This window comes from Lynx canadensis, chromosome A3 (genome assembly GCF_007474595.2).
Source record: "Lynx canadensis isolate LIC74 chromosome A3, mLynCan4.pri.v2, whole genome shotgun sequence".
Classification (NCBI taxonomy): Eukaryota; Metazoa; Chordata; class Mammalia; order Carnivora; family Felidae; genus Lynx; species Lynx canadensis.
This window is the reverse complement of record NC_044305.1, coordinates 26,387,267-26,395,356: the sequence shown is the minus strand read 5'-3', so window position 1 is coordinate 26,395,356 and position 8,090 is coordinate 26,387,267.

Sequence of the window (8,090 nt, the reverse complement as noted above, 5' to 3'; positions counted from 1 at the left end):
TAAGGAAAGGACCACATTCAACGTGCAGGGTGACCCCAAAGGCAGAGAGGGCAGGACTGCCCACATACACAAGCACACACCACACCTGTGACGCAAGTCCCCTCACCCCCTGGCACACAGGTGACTGCATAGACATCCACACAGGCCCAGATGGTGAGTGCGTCCCTCCCGCCAACACACAAAGAATGCTTTTCCTACTTGAAGAAAGTACTTCCATGATCCCTAAGAAGCTTCAGGAACCAGGCCTGAAGGGGATGGGGAGGGGGGCGGGGTCCAGGGCTGACCCAGACGCCCTCTGGTGGGTTCACCCGTTGGGGAGGCAGACACAGGTCTGGCCGACCGCTTCCCCAGGACTGACTGTTTGTTTCACTTAAACTCACCCCTGTTTGCAACAGCTCTGCAAGGCAGCTGTTACCAACCTATCTTACAAAGGAGTAAAGAGGCTCAGGGAAGTGACATGAGGGTCAGCCTTGGCAAGTTATTTTACTCCCCAGTGTACTACAGTGGTCCGTCTGGCTGCCCCATGATCCAGCACCCTAGAAGGAAAAGTTAAAAATGCCCTCCCGGGAGCTGGAAATTCTTACAGATCCAGAAGCCACCAGAGAACCAGGGAATAGGAATGAGCTGGCAGCGCTAAGAGGCAGCGTGAGGCTCTCAGGGAAACCAGGGCCACGTTTTTGGACCTTACTCCCTCCCCACCCCTACATCTCTCTCCCACGAAACCTGCCTTCAGAGCCTCTGCCTGCAAGGACAACCCAGCACTGGAAATGCCACAGTCAAAGGGCCCTCGGAGCCGCCTTCTCCAGCTTCTCACCCTCAGGAAAGAGCTTAGTCTCTTAAGGACCACCCCCCACCCCCCATATATCCAGGAGCTCAGGACCCCATCGCTTCCTGTCCTGAGGTCGTGCTCTCCACTGGCCTGTCTCTACTTCATCTGGTCCCCGTGAGTCCTCATTTCACTGGGATAGAGGGGTCAGAGTGATGAAGGGGCATCATCCCATGTGTTGTTGTTTTGGTGTTTTTTGTTTTTTTTCCTGTGACACAATCTACCTCAGCCAGTCCCTCTCTTCCTTGCCAGAATTGGACCCCCTGGGTCCCTGCCTCCTGCTCCCCAATCTCTGTCCTGCACCCTAGCCTGGCTGCTTAGTCCTTCCCAGAATCCCTACAGGGTCCTTGCAGTGAGAGAATATTTCAGAACCACAGCCCCCCAGAACCTTGGGGTCCCCTAAGCTACCTGCCCTCCACATCTATTATAGAAGAGAAATGGAGGCCCAGAGAGGGCCAGGGACTTGCCCAAGATCACACAGAAAGTCAGTGGCAGAGTTAGGCTTTTCCTGGAGCCGAGAGGTAGTTGGGGCCATCTTAATTTTGCCAAGAAGAGAACAGGACACTGAGTACCAAATTCGCCCTCGATATCTCTACCCCCAGGAGACCACATCTCCATTTCCAGGATAGACTTCTGTCTCCTAGTTTTCTTGAACTGATCTCCCAGCTTGTTGACTGCTCCCCAAACCTCTCCAGGCACAACACACCCCTTGTCGCACCTCCATGCACTGATGTACCACGTGCCTTGTAACTGTCACCCTGGTTAGACAGCACAGACCTCCACTCCTCCCCAGCGGGGGTTCCCCAAAGGAAGGCTTTCTTGGTCCCCTCCTCTCATCTGTCCCATCCTGTGTCCCCCCCCCCAAATCTGCCTAACCCCTGCCAGCTCCCTGCCACACTGAATCCCACAGAGGCATGTCACTAGAAGAGTTGGGGAAAGGGAGAGAAAAGGCCAGGGACAGAAAAGCCTGGTGAGGGCCAAGGGCGCTGCAAGTATCTAGGGAAGATCTTACCTGGCACCCCAATGCCCTCCAAAGGGCTAAAGTCCCACAGGTCCTTCCCTTGGAGCGCACCTGGGCTTGGAGTTCACAGAAACCTCAGGCAGTGGGGAGGTTTTCCTGGACAAGGGTGTATGGGTTGCAAGTTCAAATGTCTTCAGGTAATGAAGAAAAGGAGAGAAGGGCAAGTGCCGTACAATAGGGAGTGGTGGGGACTCTGGAAAACACAGGGGGTACATGCCCTGCCTATAGACCCTAGAACTCAAATGTTTGAAAAACCCTGTGCTGGCCAAACTAATCTCAGACTTGGCCCATGGGCCGCCTGTTTGAAATCTCTAGTTCAAAATGCTGAGAAGGTTCGAGGAAGCCGTGTGGAGTCTGGAAACCCCTCTGGGGAAGTCAAGGACAGAAGCCCTGGCTCCCTCTGAGACTTTTCTAAACCCTCCCCCCCCCCCACCGCCAACTGGCCACCTGAGAAGTGTCTCCCCTTCCCCCCTCATCTGAAAAGTGGAAAGGGGAGGGAGACCTGGGTGTTCACAGGGTCCCTGCCTGGGGAACCATCGTCTGATAAGGGTTACAGGCCTCTCCATACCTGAAGGGGAAAAGCTGGAGGCTGGGGTATTCTCCAGTGTTGGGGCCCCCGGTTAGGAGGAACTTGCATTGTGTGAAGGGAGAGTCCAGGGAGAGGATGAGGACCGAAAGCCAAGACCCAACTGCCGCCATCTTGTGCTGGCCCCTGTCACCCTTTGGCACCTATCTCTGTCCCAGGTAAAGCTGGAGGTAGGGACTTCAGGGGAGGAGCTACCAATTCCTATACTGATATGCGTTGTGAGGTCTCCTTGAAAGGGACTGAGTGCCAAGCCATATATGGGCAGCAGTGGGCAAGGGGGCTAAGTCTCCCCTCCCCAACCAGAGGGCCTTCTAAGACTTGGGGTCTGGGGGGGCAAAGGGATTATAACATGTCCTTCTGGTTGAGGACAGGCTAGGACACTTCTGGGTCCTTGGTTGTTGCAGGTGGAGGCCAGGGGAGGAAGAGCAGGAAACTATGGAAGTGGGAAAGGAAGGCCCCTTCCCGGGATGGCCTGGTTCCTGGATGCAGACCTCCTTCCCCCACCCCCGGGCAAGTGGGAAGAGGTCTTCCAATGCCTGGCCTTATCCACACTTCAGCAAGGCAGGATCCGCCCTCTCCCCAGCAATCCTGGCCTTTTTTCTATGCACAATCATTGTAAGGGCACCCTCAGGCCAGGCTGAAGGGGTGGGGGGCCCCTGGGCACCTGCAATAATCCCAGAGTGGAGGGTAGCCTGAGACAAAAGGTGGGGCGAAGGGCAGGGGTGGGGTGGGGAGAAGGGTATTCCTCTACCCCTCTCTCACCCAAATATCCCAGAACCCAAACCAGACCTGTCTCCGTTGGGCTAGCCACCAAACTTGGCAGGGGGAGCGAGGGTGCGCTCATACAACACAGCCCCCAACCCCCTTGGTTTTCCAAACTCGTAAAATAGCTAGAAAGGACCCGAACAATTCCCAGGGCCCCCTCTTATTATTTTCACCCCTGGGGATCCTATAGTTTGGAAGATTTTTCTCCCAAACAAGTCTCACTTCTTAAAGAATAATTCATCTTTCCACATTAAAGTAACTCAAGCTGAGCTTCTGATTGCAGATAAAGGCTACCAAGGCCTCAGGTTAGCTTTTAGGGCTTGAGGGTTGGAGAATGTCTGTATTATATTGGAGTGTTTAATACACAATTCTGAAGAGCACTCATGGGCCCCCATTCCTGCCTCCAGGGTTCCTTAGGGTCTGGGACCCCAAGTTGGGAATCTATGTATCCAGCCTCCTGTTTTATGGAAGGGGAAAGGCCTATGGAGGCAACCAGCCCAAGGTCACTGGGCCGTTGGTGGCAGGGTGGGACCACAGGCCACGTCCTTTGGGGGTCCCACCAGAACACTCCCAGCACTGATGCTTCCCTTTCCACTCTGTCTCCAACTCCAGGAACCACTAGCCATGGCTGAGGGGCTGATTTCCCTCCCTCAGCACAATTCTGGTGATTCTCCCCTCCAGGTCCTCTCTTTGCTCCCTAATCAGTCCCGCTCTGGCCCACCCCTGTTTCCTATTCCTTCCCGGTCCCACCTCCTGGTATTTACTACATCTGTGCCATCCTCAGTCCCCCACCCCCACTCACCCCTCTGCGCTTCCCCCAGGAGGGGGAGGAGACCCCAAGCTGGGGCTTCTGTACTGAGACTCTTTTGTACACCACAAACTTTTTGTATATTTTTAATTTTGCTGCAACATGAGATATTAAAAGTCATTTCAGTACGTGCTGCTTGTGTCCTATTGTTTTGGTTGTTCTGCGCCAGAGGAAGGCAAAAAGGAAGGAGGGAGAAGGAAGGAAGGATATCTTCTGCCACAATCCCTCTGGTTCCCCTAAGAGATGAAGGCAGTTGGCTAGGAGAGGAACCCAGGGTACTCTGAGGGATTATCTCCAAACGCTTCATTCTACAGATAAGGGGAAGAAAGAGATGCGGCTGGGGACAGACTTGCCTGGGGTCCCAGAACGAATCCCAGACAAAATCAGGACCCAGACTGAAGTTCCTAACACCACTAGACCAAATATTTGTTGGGCACCTATCATGTGCCAGGTACTCTTCTAGGCACCGTGAACAAGAAAGATAAAAAAACGAGCATGGTCTCTGCCCTCATAGAGCTTCCGTTCTAGTGAGTATTGCCCCTAAAAAATCTCCCTGCCTCCTCTCTGTGTAGTGGTTCTCTAACTTCAAAGTGCATCAAAATCACCTGGGTAGAGTGGGGGTGGGGGGAGGGTAATTTTAAATGCAGATTTCCATCTCCCGAATGGATAGAGCTTGCCTGGAAGTCTGCATTTTACAGGTTCTCCAGGAGATTCTGATGCAAGGGGTTTGAGAACCTCTCTTTGAGGCCCACTGCTTTAATGTATTCTCATCCTCTTAAAAATCTCATCACAATAGTTCTTTGCTTTAGAACCTCCATGGCTCCCCAGGGCCTTCAGGATAAAGAGTGAACCCTTTGCAAAATGCTGACTTTTCACTACTGGGCCCCGAATACTCCTTGATCCTTATCTCCAACAGAGCCTCTCCAAACCGTTCATCTTCCTGTTTTTGTGAGCCTCTCCTGGCTCCCACCCAACAGCCTTTCTCACCTTTCTTTCACGCGGGTGGAGCCTCACTTCCTAGGGACCCCCATCCCAAATGCTCCAGGAATGCAGCCTCTACCTGGCCCCAGGAAGCAAGTCAGAATTGGCCCAAGACAGGGGTTCTCAAAAGGTGGTCCCTAGACCAGCATTACCCGGACATTTGTTAGAAATGCTGATTCTCAGGCCCCACCCAGACCTACCTAATCAGCTACTGTGGGGTTGGTTGGGAGCAGCTTGTTTTTATGTCTTTCAGGTGATTCTGATACTCAAGTTTGAGAACCATTGCTCCAAAATGATTCCCCTGACTGAAGATTGGTGGGGGCAAGGGCATATGACTCAATTCTGTGAGGCAGAGACTTCTATGTGTTCCCCAGTAGCCATGCTCCCTTTTGTCTATAAAGGAACTTTTTTAGTTGGGCTGGTGGCCACCTGGGAGACTACATTTCCCAGTCTCCTCTGCAGTTAGGTGTGGCTAAGGAAACAAGTTCTAGCCAATGGGATGTGAGCAGTAGAATTTCGTATTACTTACAGGTTATCCCTTTAAACGGAGGGGTTGTGCTCTCCTCCGGCTAGGTTTCCCTTTCCTATTGGCTGGACCAGAGCCGTGTTGAAGGTGAGAAAAAAATCCTAGTATGGGGAGTAACAAGAGAGGAAGCCCCTAGGTCCCAGACATCTGGAGCTGCCATGCCTGCCCCGACTGCTTAGGTGATAGAAGAGAGAAACTTCTATTATGTTTAAGCCACTGTTATTTGTGTCTTTGTCACAGCCAAAATATGTCCTGGCTCATACATCTGGCTCCTAGACTCCTCAGGGAAGTCTTTTGAAGAATCTGTGGGACAGGTGTTCCTTCACAATCAAAGAAGGGGAAACCCTTCAGCCTTATCAGGGGTTGATGGCCTCACAGACTGGTGCAGCCACTCTGGAAAACAGAATGGAGTTCCCTCAAAAAGTTAAAAATAGAACTACCCTATGGCCCAGCAATTGCACCACTAGGTATTTACTCAAAGGACACAAAAATACTGATTTCAAGGGGCACATGCACCCCAATGTTTACAGCAACACTATCAGCAATAGCCAAATTATGGAAAGAGCCTAAATGTCCATTGACTGATGAATAGATAAAGAAGATGTGGCATGTATATGTGTATACACACACACACATACACACACACACACACATACACACACACACACACACAGTGGAATATTACTCAGCCATCAAAAAGAATGAAATCTTTCTTGCCATTTGCAATGATGTGGATAGAGCTAGAGTGTATTATGCTAAGTGGAATAAGCCAGTCATATGATTTCCCTAATATGTGGAATTTAAGAAACAAAATGGATGAACATAGCGGAAGGGAGAGGGGAAGAGAGAGAGAGGGAAGCAAACCATAAGAGACTCTTAACTACAGAAAACAAACTGGGGGTTGATGGAGGGAGGTGTGTGGGGGGTGGGCTAAATGGGTGATGGGAATTAAGGAGGGCACTTGTGATGAGCACTGGGTGTTCTATGTAAGCGATGAATCACTAAATTCTACACCTGAAACCAGCTTTACCATATATGTTAACTAAGTAGAATTGAAATAAAAAATTGAATAAAAAGTGGGGGGGAGTTGATAGCATCAAAAGCAGGACAGTGATGGATGGCATTGTGTCTGTATTGTTCCAAAAGCCACTGCAGCCATCTGGCCAATGGTATCAGTCTGCTGGGCCTCCGTAACAAAATATCGCAGACTGAGGGGCTCCAACAACAGAACTGTGTTTTCTCCCAGGTCTAGGGGCCGGAAGCCTGAGATCAAGGTGCTGGCAGGGTTGGTTTCTTCTGAGGCCTCTCTCGTTGGCTTTTGGTCGGCTGCCTTCTCGCTCTGTCCTCCTGTGGTCTTTCCTCTGTGTGTGCACCCCTCATGTCTCTCTGTGTGTCTGAAGTTCCTCTTCTCAGGAGGGCACCAGTCAGATGAGATTAGAGCCCACTTTACAGCCTCGTCTTAACTTAACCACCACTTTAAAAGCCTTATTTCCCCAAATAGCCACACTCTGAGGTACTGGGTATTAGGGCTTCAACGTATAAATTTGGCGGGGGTGGGGGGCACATAATTCAGCCCATAACAGCAGCACAGTAGGAAATGTATGGAACTTGATGTCATTTTGGGGTGCTCAATTAACCAGCCTTGAAATCAATTGCCTTTGGACTTCTCGTCTTGGGAGGTAATACAGTTTCCTTACTGTCAAAGCCATCTTTGATTGGGCAGCCTGTTCTTTGGAGCCAAAAGCATCACAACCCAGGCACTGTGTGTTTGCTCAAGCTGTTTCCTCTGCCTAGAGTGACCTATCTTCTGTATGTCCTTCAAGGCTCAGCTTGAATGCATTGGAGTTCGGTGAATGGCCCCTGATTCTGCCTTCCCCAAATGCTTGGCTTGTATCAGAGTTTTTGCTTATGTGTCTCTCCAGCCAGATCAGGGTCAGCATATGCACCATACACCTGCTGTCACATCCCCTCCTCCTGTCCTGTGGCAGGCATTGATAATCAATCCCCTTTTGGTTCTGAGAGTAGATCTAGTTTTCATAATCTTCTATACAGAGCTCTAGGCAGCCACTGCCAATCAACCGGAGGTGGCCCCAAAGAGATGAACCCTATTTGCCACAACTGTTAAGTCTTTGAGAACAAGGATTCTGTTTCACTCATCTTTTTTGATTCACAAGCTACTTTTATTTTTTTAAATTTTTTTAATGTTTATTTATTTTGGGGAGACAGAGACCGAGCGCAAGCAGGGGAGAGGCAGAGTGAGAGGGAGACACAGAATCTGAAGCAGGCTCCGGGCTCCGACCTGTCAGCACAGAGCCTGATGCGGGGCTCGAACCCACAAAGTGCAGGATCATGACCTGGGCCGAAGTCGGATGCTTAACCGACTGAGCTACCCAGGCGCCCCCACAAGCTAATTTTAATAATCAATGTTACCATTGTATGCTTCTGTTCCCGTTTAATCCCTGTAGCAGCCTTATGAGGCAAGCATCATCATTATCTTGCTGCTGACGCTTGAGACTCTGGGGCTCTGAAAGATGACCTGTTCCAGGTCTTACCCATTTGAACCTAAGTCCACCTGTC